General features: G+C 42.3%; 1 protein-coding gene across 3 annotated transcripts in view; it reads left to right on the top strand.

Moving 5' to 3' along the window:
* The first annotated feature begins 14011 nt into the window (after window positions 1–14011).
* Window positions 14012–19711, top strand: part of mical1 (microtubule associated monooxygenase, calponin and LIM domain containing 1) — a 49059-nt gene continuing 43359 nt past the window's right edge. For 2 of the 3 annotated variants that reach the window (XM_084185266.1, XM_084185268.1), the window contains exons 1-2: window positions 14014–14147; window positions 14545–14635. The gene's annotated coding sequence lies outside the window, so the exon portion shown is untranslated. Of the gene's footprint in view, window positions 14148–14544; window positions 14636–19711 lie in introns of all 3 variants that reach the window. The other variant, XM_084185267.1, reaches the window with a different exon arrangement.

A 19711-nucleotide genomic window follows, 5' to 3' on the forward strand; every position in this document is an offset into this window, starting at 1 on the left:
CATTCCAAGACATTTAAATGTTTCCACTTAAACCACTCAAATGTTGCTTTAGCAGTATGCTTTGGGTCATTGTCCTGCTGGAAGGTGAACATCTGTCCCAGTCTCAAATCTCTGGAAGACTGAAACAGGTTTCCCTCAAGAATTTCCCTGTATTTAGCGCCATCCATCATTCCTTCAATTCTGACCAGTTTCCCAGTCCCTGCCGATGAAATACATCCCCACAGCATGATGCTGCCACCACCATGCTTCACTGTGGGGATTGTGTTCTCGGGGTGATGAGAGGTGTTGGGTTTGCGCCAGACATAGCGTTTTCCTTGATGGCCAAAAAGCTCCATTTTAGTCTAATCTGACCAGAGTACCTTCTTCCATATGTTTGGGGAGTCTCCCACATGCCTTTTGGCGAACACCAAACGTGTTTGCTTATTTTTTTCTTTAAGCAATTGCTTTTTTCTGGCCACTCTTCTGTAAAGCCCAGCTCTGTGGAGTGTACGGGTTAAAGTGGTCCTATGGACAGATACTCCAATCTCCACTGTGGAGCTTTGCAGCTCCTTCAGGGTTATCTTTGGTCTCTTTGTTGCCTCTCTGATTAATACCCTCCTTGCCAGGTCCGTGAGTTTTGGTGGGCGGCCCTCTCTTGGCAGGTTTGTTGTGGTGCCATATTCTTTCCATTTTTTAATAATGGATTTAATGGTGCTCACTGAGATGTTCAAAGTTTCTGATATTTTTTTATAACCCAACCCTGATCTGTACGTCTCCACAACTTTGTCCCTGACCTGTTTGGAGAGCTCCTTGGTCTTCATGGTGCCGCTTGCTTGGTGTTTCCCCTTGCTTAGTGTGGTGTTGCAGACTCTGGGGCCTTTCAGAACAGGTGTATATATATACTGAGATCATGTGACAGATCATGTGACACTTAGATTGCACACAGGTGGACTTCATTTAACTAATTATGTGACTTCTGAAGGTAATTGGTTGCACCAGATCTTATTTAGGGGCTTCATAGCAAAGGGGGTGAATACATACGCATGCACCACTTCTCCGTTATTTTTTTGAAAAATTTCACTTCACCAATTTGGACTATTTTGAGTATGCCCATGTTACGGATACAGGTATCCTGTATGTGTATTTGTGTTTTTCCTCTCCTTCTGCCCTAATCACAGGTGTTCTTTGTGTTCCTGATTGGAGTCGTTAGTGTGTCCCACCTGTCAGTCATCAGTTCATCAGCTGATTGCTGAGGTGGACCAATCAGTGGCCAGTTCTCCTGATTGCACCACCTGTTTCTGGTTTTCATTACCCAATCACATCACACATCCCCTTGTTTGAAAAGCCAGTCAGTTGTGTTTTCTGACAGAGACTCTTTTTGTGAGTGAGGATGGATACCGTGGTGTTGTGGGAAATTATTCTCTTATATTTTAGATGTGCTGTTAGCTTAATAAGAAAGCATTAATGATTAAACATAAAAGGTTTGTACTGTACTGATATAAATTGGCCAACATAACAAGCTGTGATTAATGTGAGGAGCTGTTAGGGAGTAGGGTGAGATAAGGCTTGTGACTCACACTGCCTCTTTGTTGAACTGTCCAAGGACATATGTACAAAGAGTACAGTTAGAGTGGGAAAGTACAGGAAAACTGTGTCTATGGGTGCTGACACTCTGGACAAGTTGCAAAACAACTGATGCCTGGCAACAGTGAAGCGCCAAGGGTCTGGGACCAGCCTGTGCGCCAACGATAGGCTGAGTAAGTCTAAACCACGCTCAGTCTCTACTCTGATAGGCCAGCAGGGAGCAGGAACTATCTCTGTCAGAGTATTTAAAGAAGAACTTATAACAATGGACCAGTTCTCTGAGTGCCCTGAGTGGTATTTCAGTGGACCCGTAAATACGAAGATCATATTTACCATTGAAGTGTTTTGCATTAATTAAAATACTAGTCTATTTTAGAAGATGTGTATTGACCTCTTTTTGTTCCAATACCAGATGATAACAGTGTCTTTTTTTTGTGTACTCACTCATTTGCTGTTTACTCCATATGGTAACTATGTTTGTTTGTTCCTGGGAAAAGGGGATTTTTAGCAAGTCGCCCTTGGGCATACACTACCCGTAGGAAAACTTTGTCTAAAAACACTAGTTAGACCTGACCGGACCACCCACTGTATTTTTGTGTAGTTAGTAGTAAGCTTAGCGGTTCTTGAGGCAGGCAAGATCAATTTAGGGTTTTTTGACATTATTGTTTCATTCCTTGGGTCCTGCTCAGCCCCTTTTCCCCAAACCTTTACCGTGTGTTTTATAATAAACATTTTTGTGTTTGACGGTAACTTTTTGGTTGTCAGCATATTTTGTTCTCACTGTTCGTTGGCAATATTCTAATTAGCATGAGTTATGTTACGGTTCTCTTTTCCATCCACCCTAGACTTTTAAAGCCACGGGGTTCGTAACATAACGTGGGGGCTCGTCTGGGATCTCTCAATGATACCCATGCCACTCATGCAAATTGGTTTAGTGTCTGGTTCACTGTTGAGCTTGGCAGCTGTGACTAGCTTGTCAGTGTTGCCAACTTAGTGACTTTGTCGCTACATTTAGCGAGTATTCAGACCCCTCTAGAGACACATTTTCAAAAAAGTGACTAGTGACAAATGTAGCGACTTTTTCTGGTGTTATTGGAGACTCTGACGTGAAAGAACGTATCATTCTTACTCTTCTCAACGAGCAGCGGGTACTGCCGTGGGGGCCCCACCCCCGTCCCAAAGCACTCACAGGCGGCCCAGTCCTCGAGTAGCTTTTTACTAACTTTTTGTCTCTCCCACAACGTTATTCCTCTCCTACATCGTCCATCACAATTACATGCACATGGCAAATTATGCAAATTAGGTGATGTCATTTAGCGACTTCTACCGACTTTTAGGACAGCCAATAGCTACTTTCCTTACTGAGGAGTTGGCAACACTGTAGCTTGTTTCGTGTGCAGTATTCGTCGGCTCGTGTTGCTAGCTTAAGATGGCTACTTTTGATTTGGATGCCTTTTTGGATAACCCTACGTTGGAGGTTTTTGATAATTGCCGTAGAGTGGATCTACAGGCTGTTAGAAATTGCATAATTCAAATCTGGTATTGGAATAATAGAAAACATAATCAAGAGATATTCAATCCAAGCTAAATGTATTATATGCTAAATGTATGTATGATAAGTATGATGGTTCGTATACGGGCTCACTGAAATACCACGTTATGTGAAACAATTCATATCAGTACAGTACAAACCTTTTATGCTTTAATCATTAATGCATTCCTTCTAAGCTATTCATCCCTCCAGTTATTAGAAAATAGATCCCCACAAGGGTTTGGCTGACCACTTTCCTATACCCATAGCGAGGGTTTTAGTGAAAGAGGAAGTTAGGAAAGTGGTGTTAGAGGTATTATTGAACGAACGAGTGCTTGAGTTACCACCGCCTGAGCCTGCTGCTCCAGTAGGGAATGTGGCTGCTGCTCCTATAAGCCCGTTGGTGTCTGAGGATGAGGGCGAGGCTAAGGCTCCAGCCACATTGCCCCGTTTTGACCCACTCTCCCCACTGTCAGACAGTGATGCCAGGATGGATGTCCGCTTGAGACGGCTCCAAATGGAGGCGTCAGAGAGGGCACAAATTAGGCGAGAAAAGTTGGAGATGCATAAGATGGAACTGGAAACGCGTAGACTTGATCAAGAACTGGAGATGCGTAAGATGGAACTGGAGGCAGAGACAGCGAGGTTAGTCTGCTCATGCTATGCCTGCTAGAGAGCTGTCCTCACCAGCTGTGTCTTCTGCTACTTTTGATATTAGTAGACAGCGCACCTTAGTACCTGTGTTTAGGGAGTCAGAGGTTGACTCCTATTTTAGTGTTTTTGAGCGTATAGTGGTAGCATTGAAATGGCCCGAAGAGGTATGGTGCCTATTACCTCAGTGTAAATTAACAGGTAAAGCCCAAGAGGTTCTGTCAGCGCTACCTCTTGAAGACAGCTTGAATTATGACGTGGTCAAAGCTACTGTTCTTCGTGCCTATGAGCTTGTTCCTGAGGCATATTGACAGAGATTTAGGTCTCATAAAAAAAGTATTCTACTCAGACTTATGTGGCGTTTGCTAGAGACAAAGGAAATCTGTTTGACAAATGGCACACTGCTAGTAAGGTAACTGATTTTAACTCTCTATGGGAGTTAATCTTGTTAGAAGAGTTTAAAAATTGCTTACCCGAATGCATTGTAGTTTACCTAGACGAACAGAAAGTATCCTCACTGTCGGAAGCGTCTGTACTGGCAGACGAGTTTGTGTTGACGCACAAGAGCGTGTTTTCGGCTCGTACGGAGAGCAGGGCCGCGGAGTTGCTAACTCTTAGCCGTAGTCGACCAGCAGTACATCCAGCACGCCCGAAAGATGTGCGTCACTGTTTCTATTGTCATAAGGTGGGACAAATGGTTAATGATTGCTTTCTGCTAAAACACAAACGGGATGGTTCTGCAAGCCAGGCCGCCAACGAGTGTTGGGCTGATTCGTACGGTTGTAAGGCCGGAATCAAAACAGATGCCTTATAGTAAATGTGGTTTGAAAGTCCCAGTCCAGATCGCAGTTATGAACCGTTCATTTTTGAGGGGTTTGTTTCCATATCAGATGACGAAGTGTCTCAACGTCCGGTTAGAATCCTTAGAGATACTGGTGCGGGCGGCGCAGTCGTTCATACTATCTGATGTGTTGCCCTTGTTCGATAATACATATTGTGGTTCCAGTGTGTTAGTACAGGGAATTGAAATGGGATTTGTGCCATTGCACTTTGTGAACGTACACTCTGAGTTAGTCAGTGGATTGTTCAGAGTTGGAGTACGTCCTATGTTGCCAGCAAAAGGTGTGACATTTATAATGGGCAACGATATTGCCGGAGGAAAGGTTATACCCGTATTGGAGGTATTTGATGAAAGTGACCAGTCTCTCTCCGAGGAGCTGGCACAGAGTTATCCACATGTGTTCCCCGCTTGTGCTGTCACACGTGCTCAAGCACAACAAGTGGGTGACGTGATAGATTTGTAGAGGACGATTCTATTCAGAGAGTGTGAGCCAGAGGATAGCTTGTGTGCTACCTCTGGTAAGGTCTGACCAACAGCCCAGGGAAGGGAAGAAGTATGTGGAACTTGTTGCTGATGCAATACAGTCACCAGTCACTCATGAGCAGCTGATTGCTAACCAAAAGGTTGACATTAGCCTGGCTAAATGTTTCTCTAGTGTTGTCTCAGAGGAGGAGCTAAAGAAGAAAAACATGGCATACTTCTTTGATGGTAATCTCCTCATGCGTAAATGGACATCCCATGGTGAGGCTGGCGGAGATTGGAATGCTGTTTACCAAATAGTGATACGGACTCCCGATAGAAAACGCCAATCTCGTGTGTGCCACATTAACATGTTGAAGACATACCACACCAGACCCATCACCCAGATAGACAGTCCAGAGAAACTGGCCGAGACGGCTGTCTCTATTGCTGCTGCGGCTGTAGTGGGAGGTCATGTTAATGATGTGGACAGAGATGGTTTGGAGTTGCGCAATACTCAGCAGCAGTGTGCTAGATTGCCCATTTCAGAGATGCTGCTGTCTCTCCCGTCAAGCCTGATTCATTTAACGGACGGACAGACAGACAGATGATATTGTGAGGCTATTACACAGCTTTCCATGTCTTTTTAATGATGTTCCTACACGCACAAACGTGTTAGAACATGACATTAAAAAGAATTCCAGGATGGCGTAGCAGTGCGGTCGTGTGTTCTGTTGTGTCCTCGTGTAAATAACCTGTTTTTTTGTTGTCTTTTTTCGTATTTCTTTATCTCACTTTACATCCTTTAACTAAATATACTTTCCTGCAACCCGCCTCACCCAATGTGGAACAGATTCTATTATTTCTTTATACCTTTAATCAAGAACCTACGGCTGAAACTAGCCAGCTAGCCAGCTAACTAGCTACTTGCTATTAGCCACCTTTAGTGGTCTTCAACGCTGTCCGTGGCCTGCACTACCTACCAGCCAGCTCTAGCCTGGACAATTATTGGCCAGTCTGCACAGCGTGCTATCGACCCAGAGCATATCAGATTTTCTGCTGGAATCACTGAATCGCTGGACCTTAACACCGGATCATCGCAACTAGCTAGCTGCAACCGAATGGCTGTTGTTGGCTAATCACTACTGTCTCGACGCACCAGTTAACCTTGAGCTAGCCTCGAGCCAGGCCCATCTCCCGGCTATCTACCTCTCTGTCAACCGGACGGGACCTCCTAGTGTCGACACGGAGCCCCGCCGATCCATCACGACTGGTCTGCCGACGTAGTCATCTGATGTGGTTTCAACAGGTTTCCCGTTGCTATGACCACGAAGATCCATCTGCTAGCCCCGGCCCGCTAGCACGCGCAATCAACAGCCGTGCCTCCTGCTCGCCTGTGCTGTAGCAGCCTACGAACTGCTCCTGGACTCACCTATTGCTGTTCACTGGACCTTATGATCACTCAGCTACACAGCTGATGCCTGCTGGACTGTTCCTTTACACGGTACCCCATTCTGTTTAGCCTCAGCCCAAAGTTTTGTCGCCATTACCAGTTGTTGTCTTAGCCCTCTCGAATAACACCTGTGATTGCGTTATGCCTCTCTCCCATGTCAATATGCCTAGCCTATTGCTGTTTGGGTTAGTTCTTATTGTACTATTTCACTGTAGAGCCCCCAGTCCCGCTCAACCTGCCTCAGATAGCTCCTTTGTCCCACCCCCCATACACGTGGAGACCGGCTCAATCGGTGCCTCCAGTGATGCTGTCTCTTTCATCGTTACCCAATGCTTAGGTGTACCTCCACTGTACTCATATCCTTCCATATCCTTGTCTGTACATAATGCCCTGAATCTATTCTACAATGCCCGGAAATCTGCCCCTTTTATTCTCTGTACCCAACGCACTAGAAAACCAGTTCTTAAAGCCTTTAGCAGTATCCTTATTATATTCCTCCGGTGATGTAGAGGTTAACCCAGGCCCAGTATTACATTTACATTTTAGTCATTTAGTAGACGCTCTTATCCAGAGCGACTTACAGTTAGATACCCTCAATCTCACACAAATTATCAAGGAACCTACCAGGTACAACCCTAAATCCGTAAACATGGGCACCCTCATAGATAGAATCCTGACTAATTTATCTGGCCTCCAACTGCTCTTAAACTCTAGTAAAACTAAATGCATGCTCTTCAATCGAACGCTGCTTGCACCCGCCCGCCCGACTAGAATCACTACTCTCGGCGGGTCTGACTTAGAATATGTGGACAACTACAAATACCTAGGTGTCTGGTTAGACCGTAAACTCTCCTTCCAGACTCACATTAAGCATCTCCAATCCAAAGTTAAATCTAGAATCGGCTTCCTATTTCGCAACAAAGCCTCCTTCACTCATGCTGCTAAACATGCCCTCGTAAAACTGACTATCCTACCGATCCTTGACTTTGGCGATGTCATTTACAAAATAGCCTCCAACACTCTACTCAGCAAATTGGATGTAGTCTATCACAGTGCCATCCGTTTAGTCACCAAAGCCCCATATACTACCCACCATTGTGACCTGTTCGCTCTCGTTGGCTGGCCCTCACTACATATTCGTCGCCAAACCCACTGGCTCCAGGTCATCTATAAATCACTTCTAGGCAAATCCCTGCCTTATCTTAGCTCATTGGTCACCATAGCAACACCCACCCGTATTATGCATTCCAGCAGGTACAGTATATCTCACTAGTCATCCCCAAAGCCAACACCTCCTTTGGCCGCCATTCCTTCCAGTTCTCTGCTGCAAATGACTGGAACGAACTGCAAAAATCTCTGAAGCTGGAGACTCTTATCTCCCTCACTAACTTTAAGCATCAGTTGTCAGAGCAGCTTACCGATCAATGCACCTCTACACAGCCCATCTGTAATTAGCCCACCCAATTACCTCATCCCCATATTGTTATTTACATTGTTATTTATTTTGCTCATTTGCACCCCAGTATCTCTATTTGCACATCATCTTCTGCACATCTACAGTGAGGGAAAAAAGTATTTGATCCCCTGCTGATTTTGTACGTTTGCCCACTGACAAAGAAATGATCAGTCTATAATTTTAATGGTAGGTTTATTTGAACAGTGAGAGACAGAATAACAACAAAAATATCCAGGAAAATGCATGTCAAACATGTTATACATTTATTTGCATTTTAATGAGGGAAATAAGTATTTGACCCCCTCTCAATCAGAAAGATTTCTGGCTCCCAGGTGTCTTTTATACAGGTAACGAGCTGAGATTAGGAGCACACTCTTAAAGGGAGTGCTCCTAATCTCAGCTTGTTACCTGTATAAAAGACACCTGTCCACAGAAGCAATCAATCAATCAGATTCCAAACTCTCCACCATGGCCAAGACCAAGATTGTAGACCTACACAAGGCTGGAATGGGCTACAAGACCATCGCCAAGCAGCTTGGTGAGACGGTGACAACAGTTGTTGCGATTATTCGCAAATGGAAGAAACACAAAGAACTGTCAATCTCCCTCGGCCTGGGGCTCCATGCAAGATCTCACCTCGTGGAGTTGCAATGATCATGAGAATGGTGAGGAATCAGCCCAGAACTACACGGGAGGATCTTGTCAATGATCTCAAGGCAGCTGGGACCATAGTCACCAATAAAACAATTGGTAACACACTACGCCGTGAAGGACTGAAATCCTGCAGCGCCCGCAAGGTCCCCCTGCTCAAGAAAGCACATATACAGGCCCGTCTGAAGTTTGCCAATGAACATCTGAATGATTCAGAGGAGAACTGGGTGAAACTGTTGTGGTCAGATGAGACCAAAATCGAGCTCTTTGGCATCAACTCAACTCGCCGTGTTTGGAGGAGGAGGAATGCTGCCTATGACCCCAAGAACACCATCCCCACCGTCAAACATGGAGGTGGAAACATTATGCTTTGGGGGTGTTTTTCTGCTAAGGGGACAGGACAACTTCACCGCATCAAAGGGACGATGGACGGGGCCATGTACCGTCAAATATTGGGTGAGAACCTCCTTCCCTCAGCCAGGGCATTGAAAATGGGTCGTGGATGGGATTTCCAGCATGACAATGACCCAAAACACACGGCCAAGGCAACAAAGGAGTGGCTCAAGAAGACACATTAAGGTCCTGGAGTGGCCTAGCTAGTCTCCAGACCTTAATCCCATAGAAAATCTGTGGAGGGAGCTGAAGGTCGAGTTGCCAAACGTCAGCCTCGAAACCTTAATGACTTGGAGAAGATCTGAAAGAGGAGTGGAACAAAATCCCTCCTGAGATGTGTGCAAACCTGGTGGCCAACTACAAGAAACGTCTGACCTCTGTGATTGCCAACAAGGGTTTTGCCACCAAGTACTAAATCATGTTTTGCAGAGGGGTCAAATACTTATTTCCCTCATTAAAATGCAAATCAATTGATAACATTTTTGACATGCGTTTGTCTGGATGTTTTTATTGTTATTCTGTCTCTCACTGTTCAAATAAACCTACCATTACAATTATAGACTGATCATGTCTTTGACAGTGGGCAAACGTACAAAATCAGCAGGGGATCAAATACTTTTTTTCCCTCACTTTCACTCCAGTGTTAATAATAAATTGTAATTATTTTGCACTATGGCCTATTTATTGCCTTACTTCCATAACTTACTACATTTGCACACACTGTATATAGATTTTCTACTGTGTTATTGACTGTACGTTTTCTTTATTCCATATGTAACTGTGTTGTTTTTATCGCACTGCTTTGCTTTATCTTGGCCAGGTCGCAGTTGTAAATGAGAACTTGTTCTCAACTGGCTTACCTGGTTAAATAAAAATAAATAAAACAAATAAATGTTGGAAACGCTGCACCTATCAAGCAACATGCTTATCGTGTCAACGTCTCTAAAAGAAAGATAATGAGGGATGAGGTCGGTTATTTGCTGGAGAATAACCTGGCTATGCCAAGTTTAAGTCCTTGGAGTTCTCCGTGCATTCTGGTTCCCAAACCTGATGGGACATCCAGGTTATGTACGGACTATCGAAAGGTAAATTCTGTCACAGTGCCCGACTCGTTCATGTTACCCAGACTGGATGACTGTATTGACACTGTGGGTGCTGCTACTTATGTAACCAAACTAGATCTTCTAAAAGGTTAACCTCACGTGCCTCCGACATCTCTGCCTTTGTGACCCCAGACCACTTCCTACAATATGCTGTCATGGCATTTGGTATGCGGAACGCACCAGCCACTTTCCAACGCCTGGTTAACGCAGTATTGGCTGGAGTTCCTAACTGTAGTGCCTACCTTGATGATCTGGTAATTTATTCAACTGAGTGGTCAGATCATATTAACACTCTAAGGGTAGTGTGTGAATGGCTAGCAGCCGCTTCTCTAACCCTGAACTTAGCAAAGTGCGAGTTTGGAAAGGCCACTGTTAATTATCTCGGCAAACAGGTCGGCCATTGTCAGGTGCACCCTGTTGATGCCAAGGTCTCGGCTGTAACTGCATTTCCAGCACCTACCACCAGAAGAGGGCTACGCCGCTTTTTAGGGATGGTTAGTTACTACCGTAGTTTCTGTAAAAATGTCTCTGCGGTAGTTGCTCCATTAACGGATTTGCTCAGTCCGGCGAGAAAATGTGTATGGTCTGCTGATTGTCACACTGCTTTCAACACTGCTAAAGCACTCTTATGTAGTACCCCTGTTCTTGCTGCTCCAGATTTTGAACGGCCGTTTAAACATGAGGAAGATGCTAGTGCCAGAGGTGCTGGTGCTGTTCTACTGCAGCCGGACCAGAGTGGAGTGGACCATCCTGTCTGTTATTTTTCGCGGAAATTTAACAAATGTCAAACTAACTATTCAACAATTGAACAAGAAGCTCTAGCTTTGTTGATGGCTCTGCAGTACTTCGAAGTCTATGTTGGTTCCAGTGCACTACCGGTGATAGTGTATACTGACCATAACCCCTTGGTTTTTCTCCACCGTACGTACAACCAGAACCAACGCCTTATGCGTTGGGCACTTGTAGTGCAACATTATAATTTGGAGATCCACCATAAAAAGGGTTCGGATAATGTGATGGCAGATGCTTTGTCTCGTGTTTAGAGATACAGGATTTATTTTCTATCCCGTGAGGATGTTTTTGCTCTTTGAATTTGTTTTGTGTGTTGTGATAGTACTAGAGTCGCTCTTTTAAGGGTGGGAGTGTTACGGATACAGGTATCCTGTATGTGTATTTGTGTTTTTCCTCTCAGGTGTTCTTTGTGTTCCTGATTGGAGGTCGTTGGTGTCCCCCCCCCTGTCAGTCATCAGTTCATCTGCTGATTGCTGAGGTGGACAAATCAGTGGCCACTTCTCCTGATTGCACCACCTGTTTCTGGATTTCATTACCCAATCACATCACACATCCCCTTGTTTTAAAAGCCAGTCAGTTGTGTTTTCTGACAGAGACTTCTTGTTTGTGAGTATGGATACTGTGGTGTGTTGTTTTTTTGTGTACGCACTTATTTGCTGTTTACTCCATATGGTAACTATGTTGTTTGTTCCTGGGAAAAGGGGATTTTTATCAAGTCGCCCTTGGGCATACACTACCCGTAGGAAAACTTTGTCTAAAAACACTAGTTAGACCTGACCGGACCACCCACTGTATTTTTGTGTAGTAAGCTTAGCGGTTCTTGACGCAGGCAAGATCAGTTTAGGGGTTTTTGACATTATTGTTTCATTCCTTGGGTCCTGCTTAGCCCCTTTTCCCCAAACCTTTACCATGTGTTTTTTATAATAAACATTTTTGTGTTTGACGGTAAGTTTTTGGTTGTCGGCGTATTTTTGTTCTCACTGTTCGTTGGCAATATTCTAATTAGCATGAGTTATGTTACGGGTCTCTTTTCCATCCACCCTAGACTTTTAAAGCCACGGGGTTCGTAACAGTCCATTGCATGAAATCTAAATAAAAATAAATTTAAAGTACAGGTTGTAACGCAACAAAATAGGAAAAACGCCAAGGGGGATGAATACTTCTGCAAGACACTGTATCTTGGCCAAAGGCTGTGCAACCAAGTACTAGCTATGGGTGACAATTTTGTCCATGCCATTTGTCTTTTATTTTCTAATTAAATTGGTTCTTCAATGTTGAGTTAGTGGTTACTAAACGTTCTGTTTATGTATTTCAACTTATTTGAGAATAAATAGCGAATTATTTAAGAGAAGTGCAAGGGTGCCACTATATTTGCCACAACTGTACATTTACATGTCAATGTCTCCTATTACTATGTACATTGATGGGAGGCTGGTTTGCGAACTGTTCCTCTGTTATTGTTACAATTAATGTTAGTGTTTTTATAGAAGACAGCTGATTTATATGTAACTGTGGATAGAAGACGTGCATCATAAATACAACTTTTTTTAATTTAGGTAAAACCAACTTCTGGAGACTGCCAAGATTTCATAAACCACTAAACGCATACACTGTTTTCTTCAGACATTATTAATCTTCTATAAGACTGCAATTATTAATTTGACTTGTTATTTTCTGTCCTGTGAACATATGGAGCAGCAGATTGACTTGTCTGTTGTCTTAATCCTAATGTAATCCCTATTGTTCATATTGAAAAACCAATGTCATGTCTCCTTTGGGTCTTTCTCCTCAGCCTATGCAGTTTTTGGATCTGTGATATTCCTACGTAAAATCTTTTTTACTGCATTCAGTTGACATTTTTTGAATTTCAGGCAATGTTTTTGCTGTTGTCTAAATACTACTGTATATTGTTTAAAATTCAAATGACAGTTGGAATAAAATTTGTAAATTGCCGACTAATCTGTCACTTTGTGATTTGTTGAAAACGCAGTAAATTATGTTTCTTATGTTGACTGTACTTCATCAAAATTGGTTGAGCAACCAGACAGTGAGTCAGTTGATGCTTTCCAATTTCCAGTAAATGGTGTCTAGCTACACATATAGAGAGAAATAGTAATGGCGTCTTTTTGTAGGCACTAACTCCGCCATGGTTCGTTGGACAAAGCCTATGGGGAACATTAATGTTTTTTTTGGATAGACTCCGAAAATAAGGTCTGTGGTAAACACAAGCTTGGGAGATCTTACACGTTTTGTTCTATGAGATCATGTTAATTAGCTATCGGCACTTTTTGTGAATTTTAAAGCATTTATGTAATAGAAAAAACAAAGCACATAAAGGCTTCATAATTCCTTAAGGTCGTGTTAACCAACTGATATTATCTCATAGAACAAAACATATGATCTCCTAAGCATGTGTTAACCTCAGACCTTATTTTCGGCATTTATCCCAAAACCCTATTTTCCGCATAGGAATGGCTGAACCAGAGGTAACTCATTTCCAGTTTTTAGGACTACAAGCTGGCGAGCTCTATTCTCCTGATCCGTAACAGACCTGATGCCAAATTGAACTTCAGGCCTACAACTGGAGCCCATTAGGCTTTCGTATCATTCTGAAGTGATGGCATCCTTTCAGTGAGTTTATACAGGGTGGAGGTAAAGGTGCAGTGACTCACTGTCATTTTATCCAAAAGCATCCTGGAGTTCAACGGACTTTGAGCTAGATTGGTCTAATTGCAAATCTTTGAGATACTAAACGGATATCATTTTTAGAGGTGTTGTAAACATACCATTCCTGATGTCATTTTTAGAGGTGTTGTAAACATTTTAAACAAATATGTCAAATACATATTTTATGTTATTGAGTAGCCTAGGCTAGATATTATATTAGGCTACTGTAGTCCTGTTTGTCACATCTTCATTCAATATTCGATATGATAGAGAACATGATAGAGAACAACATAAAAACATTGACATGAACATTTTAGTGTTATATTACTTTAAGTGAAGTGATATCCTGACATTGCATAATTGGCAGAAACTCAAGGAAGAGTTATCCTAATGCCTGGTGAGCGCGCGTACAGCGCAAGTGAGCAAATAAACGATTTCGGTTTTTCACTTCCTGATTTGAATGGAATAACCAATGAACGGACGATACACTGACCGATTTCTTTCGGGAATTCGCTTTCACTTAACAAAGACAGACCGAACAGTTCTAACTTCATGATTACGCTCTATTTATAACTTTACTCGACAAGGTAATGTATGAATTTATTTTGTAAATGTTGTCAACATGTTATGTTGTTGCCTTGTTGTGCTGATGCATTTTATTCGGAAACTTACTGACTGAATTCAGGGATAGACACAACCGAGTCCAGTAATATTCCAGATACTAGGCTACTTTGAAATATAAATCAGAATGTTCTGTTGGCAAGGATTGGCACACACCATATTATTCAGCAACACCTTTTCCTGTTATTTTCATTTATTATTGTATGAAGCAACCTTGGTAGTGTTTTTTTCTCGCTACCTCCCTCCCTCACTCTACCTCCCCACTTTCCCCTCCCTCCCTTCCTCCCTCTCTCTTTTGCTTTCTCTCTTTATATTGTGGCTACTGTTCCGCTGTCCCTGCCCCTTTACTGGTCCCAACTTTAGGCTGCTCTGTCATGTTACAGAGGCATCCAGCATCCTGACAATATACACAGCATTGGCAGACCCTTTGTTCTCAGCCAACGCATGTGATAGGGTAAGTCAACAAACATTTTCCACTGTTGTTCTCCTCAGAAGTATTGAAATAACTTGTTGATCATTGCTCAAGCACTTCATAAGGAAAGGTTCTTCCTCACTCTTCATGTTTTTTCTTCTTCTCTTGGCTATGTCCATATTTGTTATGCCAAGATTCTCTATGTTTACATTTTAGTTGACGCTCTTATCCAGAGCGATTTACAGTTAGTGAGTGCATACATTTTCATACTGGACCCCCGTGGGAATCGAACCCACAACCCTGGTGTTGCAAACGCCATGCTCTACCAACTGAGCTACACGGGACCAACATATGTTCTCTGTGAGTGTAGCATTCTTAACCACATCACCACAAGAATTAAGAACAGGTAAGACCTGTCTACTTCTTATCTTCCACCACAGTAGCCAACGCTGCTCTTTCGACAGTATGAGCAAGTATACTACTGTTGTCTCTCTTAAATTATATACTCAGGATATTGAGTATGAAGAAGAATGAAACAGCTTTATCAAATCAAAACCAAGTCAAATTGTATTGGTCGCATACACACACTGTATCTAGCAGATGTTATTGCGGGTGTAGCAAAATACTTGTGTCCCTAGTGCCAACAGTGCAGTAATGTCTGTTAGAAGTCTGCTGCATGACCAATAAGAAGTACCAAAATATGACATCCAAAATTAGGCTGAGCAAACAGTCATAGGAGTGTGACGGACACATGACTGAGAGAAGATGAGATGACGATGAAAAGCTGGGGACAGTAGGATGGTAGGACATTCAAGTTGCACACCACCATAACTGGCTATGAGACTATTGCAGCTCTGTGGGTGTAACATTTACTGACAATTTTGATACCTTCTGGAAACAAAGCTCGTATTATAAGGAGGATGGGATCCACCCAAATCATTTGGGTTCCTGGATCCTTTCACAGCATTATAAGGCTGCGTTGAGACAATGACTTGTCAATGACCCAAGTCCAGCTCATTTAATCCCTACCATTGTGTCATTGAGTTGTCATAATGCTTCATCAAATGTACATTATCCTAGGGGCGTTGGGAGACACAATGTAAATAACCTAATTTATGTCCCTCTTACCTCCCGGAATGCCTCTGCTGATCCTACAGCTATTGTATGCAGTAATCAAATGCCTGTGAACCAGAGTAAAACTGTTAGCACTGAGGTGGTGTGCCCTAGTAGGAAGTCCACTGTGTGCAGCTCACCCTGCACTAATAAAAACAACACAAGTATGTCTTAACTATGCTAAGCTTACAGTAAAGCAAGAAAAATAATCAAGCATCCCAGAAAAGTGTTAAAAATAGCCCACGTTAACATATGTAGCTTAAGAAACAAGGTTCATGAAATCAATAATTTGCTAGTAACAGATGACATTCATATTCTGACAATCTCTGAAACTCACTTAGATAATACCTTTGATGATACAGTGGTAGCAATACAAGGTTATGACATTTACAGAAAATACAGAATTGCCAACGGGGTGGTGTTGCGGTCTATATTCAGAACCACATTCCTGTAAAGCTTAGAGAGGATCTCATGTTAAATACTGTTGAAGTAATATGGCTACAGGTTCAACTACCTCACCTAAAGCTCATTCTGGCGGGAAACTGCTACAGACCACCAAGTGCTAACAGTCAGTATCTGGATAACATGTGAAATGCTTGATAATATATGTGATATCAATAGAGAGGTATACTTTCTGGGTGATTTAAATATTGACTGGCTTTCATCAGGCTGCCCACTCAAGAGAAAGCTTCAAACTGTAACTAGTGCCTGCAACCTGGTTCAGATTATCAATCAACCTACCAGGGTAGTTACGAACAGTACAGGAATGAAATCATCAACATGTATTGATCATATATTTACTAATGCTGCAGAAATTTGTTTGAAAGCAGTATCCAAATCCATCGGATTTAGTGATCACAAAATAGTAGCCATATCTAGGAAAACCAAAGTTCCAGAGGCTGGGCCTAATATTGTGTATAAGAGGTCATATAAGAAGTTTTGTAGTGATTCCTATGTTGTTGATGTGAAGAATATTTGTTGGTCCGTGGTGTGTAATGACGAGCAACCAGACGCTGCACTTGACACATTTTATGAAATTGCTTATCCCAGTTACTAATAAGAATGCACCCATGAAGAAAATGACTGTAAAACTGTTAATTTCCCGTGGATTGATGAGGAATTGAAAAATGGTATGGTTGAGAGGGATGAGGCAAAAGAGATGGCAGATAGGTCTGGCTGTACAACCGATTGGCAAACATACTGCAAATTGAGAAATCATGTGACCAAATGGAATAAAAAGAAGAAGAAACTACACTATGAAACAAAGACAAATGGACATAAGGAATGATAGTAAAAAGCTTTGGAGCACCTTAAGTGAAATTTTGGGCAAAAAGGCAAACTCCGCTCCATAATTAATTGAATCAGATGGCTCATTCATCACAAATCCCACTGATATTGCTAACTACTTTAATGATTTCTTCATTGGCAAGATTAGCAAACTTAGGCATGACATGCCAGCAACAAACGCTGACACAACATCCAAGTATATCTGACCAAATTATGAAATACAAGCGTTGTAATAGTTTTCCGTAAAGTAAGTGTTTAAGAGGTGAAAAAAGCCACCGGGGTCTGACAACTTGGATGGAAAATTACTGAGGATAGTAGCGGATGATATTGCCACTCCTATTTGCCATATCTTCAATTAAACCCTACTAGAAAGTGTGTGCCCTCAGCCATGGAGGGAAGCAAAAGTTATTCCCCTACCTAAGAATAGTGAAAGCCCCCTTAACTGGCTCAAATAGCCGACCAATCAGCCTGTTACCAACCCTTAGTAAACTTTTGGAAAAAATTGTGTTTGCTATTTTACAGTAAACAAATTGACAACAGACTTTCAGCATGCTTATAGGAAGGACATTCAACAAGCACAACACTTACACAAATGACTGATGATTGGCTGAGAGAAATTGATGATAAAAAGATTGGGGGGGCTGTTTTGTTAGACTTCAGTGTGGCTTTTGACATTTTCGATCATAGTCTGTTGCTGGAAAAACTTTTGTGTTATGGCTTTACACCCCCTGCTATATAGTGGATAAAGAGTTACCTGTCTAACAGAAAACAGGGTGTTCCTCTCCAACAAAATCCAGGTAGAATCAGGAATTCTCAAGGGCAGCTGCCTAGGCCCCTTACTTTTTTTCAGTCTTTACTAACGACATGCCACTGGCTTTGAGTAAAGCCAGTGAGTCTATGTATGCGGATGACTCAACACAATACAAGTCAGCTACCACAGCGACTGAAATGACAGCAACACTTAATAAAGAGCTGCAGTTCGTTTCAGAATGGGTGGAAAGGAATAAGTTAGTCCTAAATATAAAAAAAAACTACAAGCATTGTATTTGGGACAAATCATTCACTAAACCCTAAACCTCAACTAAATCTTGTAATGAATAATGTGGAAATTGAGCAAGTTGATGAGACTCCATTTCTTGGTGTAACGCTGGATTGTAAACTGTCATGGTCAAAACATATTGATACAACAGTAGCTAGGATGGGGAGAAGTCTGTCTATAATAAAGCGCTGCTCTGCATTCTTAACAGTGCTATCAACAAGGTAGGTCCTACAGGCCCTAGTTTTGTCGCACCTGGACTGCTGTTCAGTCGTGTGGTCAGGTGCCACAAAGACGGACTTAGGAAAATTGTAATTGGCTCAGAACAGGGCAGCACAGCGATTGACATGCATATTATTAATGTTAGCTTTCTGTGTACATCCAAGGGCCCCCTGGCTCAAAGTGGAGGAGAGATTGACTTCATCACTATTTGTGAGAGGTATTGACATGTTGAATGCACCGAGTTGTCTGTTTGAACTACTGGCACACAGCTCGGACACCCATGCATACCCCACAAGACATGCCACCAGAGGTCTCTTCACAGTCCCCAAGTCAAGAACAGACTATGGGAGGCGCACAGTACTACATAGAGCCATGACTACTTGGAACTCTATTCCACGTCAAGTAACTCATGCCAGCAGCAAAATTAGATTTAAAAAACAGATAAAAATACACCTTATGGAACAGCGGGGACTGTGAAGCAACACAAACATAGCCACATGCATACAAACACACAATAACATACGCACTATACACACATGTATACGTGGATTTTGTGTTATAGATGTGTGGTAGTAGAGTAGAGGCCTGAGGGCACACACTTAATATGTTGTGAAATCTGTTATGAATGTATTGTAATGTTTTTAAAATGTATAACTGCCTTAATTTTGCTGGACCCCAGGAAGAGTAGCTGCTGCCTTGGAAGCAGCTAATGGGGATCCATAATAAATACAAATTTACCGTTACTGTATTTGACACACTTTTTTTATTTGTTTCCCTAAGTAGGTCTATTGAGAGAGGGACTTTAACCTTGACTTTTGTGCCCACATGCAAGCTGGTATTTTCTTTGATAAGGAAGGATTAATCATTGTCTGAACACGAACACTTGCATTTGTAGCTTCTCTGGTAGTACCAGCTGTATGGCATGTACAGTGAGGGAAAAAAGTATTTGATCCCCTGCTGGTTTTGTACGTTTGCCCACTGACAAAGAAATGATCAGTCTATAATTTTAATGGTAGGTTTATTTGAACAGTGAGAGACAGAATAACAACAAAAAAGTCCAGAAAAACGCATGTCAAAAATGTTATAAATTGATTTACATTTTAATTAGGGAAATAAATATTTGACCCCTCTCAATCAGAAAGATTTCTGGCTCCCAGGTGTCTTTTATACAGGTAAAGAGCTGAGATTAGGAGCACACTCTTAAAGGGAGTGCTCCTAATCTCAGTTTGTTACCTGTATAAAAGACACCTGTCCACAGAAGCAATCAATCAATCAGATTCCAAACTCTCCACCATGGCCAAGACCAAAGAGCTCTCCAAGGAGGTCAGGGACAAGATTGTAGACCTACACAAGGCTGGAATGGGCTACAAGACCATCGCCAAGCAGCTTGGTGAGAAGGTGACAATGATGTGTATTTTTTATGGATTATCAGATGAAATTGAGTTAATCATGAACATATA

The sequence above is a fragment of the Coregonus lavaretus genome (genome assembly GCF_964263955.1).
Source record: "Coregonus lavaretus genome assembly, chromosome: 20".
Classification (NCBI taxonomy): domain Eukaryota; kingdom Metazoa; phylum Chordata; class Actinopteri; order Salmoniformes; family Salmonidae; genus Coregonus; species Coregonus lavaretus.